The sequence below is a fragment of the Penaeus monodon genome, chromosome 21 (genome assembly GCF_015228065.2).
Source record: "Penaeus monodon isolate SGIC_2016 chromosome 21, NSTDA_Pmon_1, whole genome shotgun sequence".
Taxonomy (NCBI): domain Eukaryota; kingdom Metazoa; phylum Arthropoda; class Malacostraca; order Decapoda; family Penaeidae; genus Penaeus; species Penaeus monodon.
In genome coordinates this window covers 37,395,636-37,396,132 of record NC_051406.1, presented here as the reverse complement: position 1 = coordinate 37,396,132, position 497 = coordinate 37,395,636, and positions in this window count along the sequence as shown.

Genomic DNA, 497 nt, shown 5'->3' with positions numbered 1-497 from the left:
TTAACATTAGAGTCAATAACACGTAAAAATGAGCTTAATGCCCCGAAACCAAACGAACACTTTCAGAAGAAAAATAAAACCCGGTCAACAAAGCTCTATTACCTGGCTTCCACAAGGACTGGCTTCCTCATCACGCCGCGGAGGTCGACTTGTATATCTGAACCATCTTGAGCACAAAGAATTAGCTGGTCATGAGCCTCGAGAGTCACTGATACAGTCATGAGGCTCCCTGCATGTCGACCCGAGATAAAGCTGCCATCTTCACGTACCACCATGAATGACCTGTTATATGTAACTGATCAGTGATTTTCATTTATTTTCATGAACGACTGAATATCAGCATTCAAGTGATATCTCTTGTTAGTAGATGAATGGTATACATTTATATTAAACGATCATATAAATGCACTAAAATTATTTTTTAGGGACACGATAATAGGTCACACGCAAAATCCGCAAATTAAGTAAAAATCTGTCCAGAGAGTGAACAGTTTGTA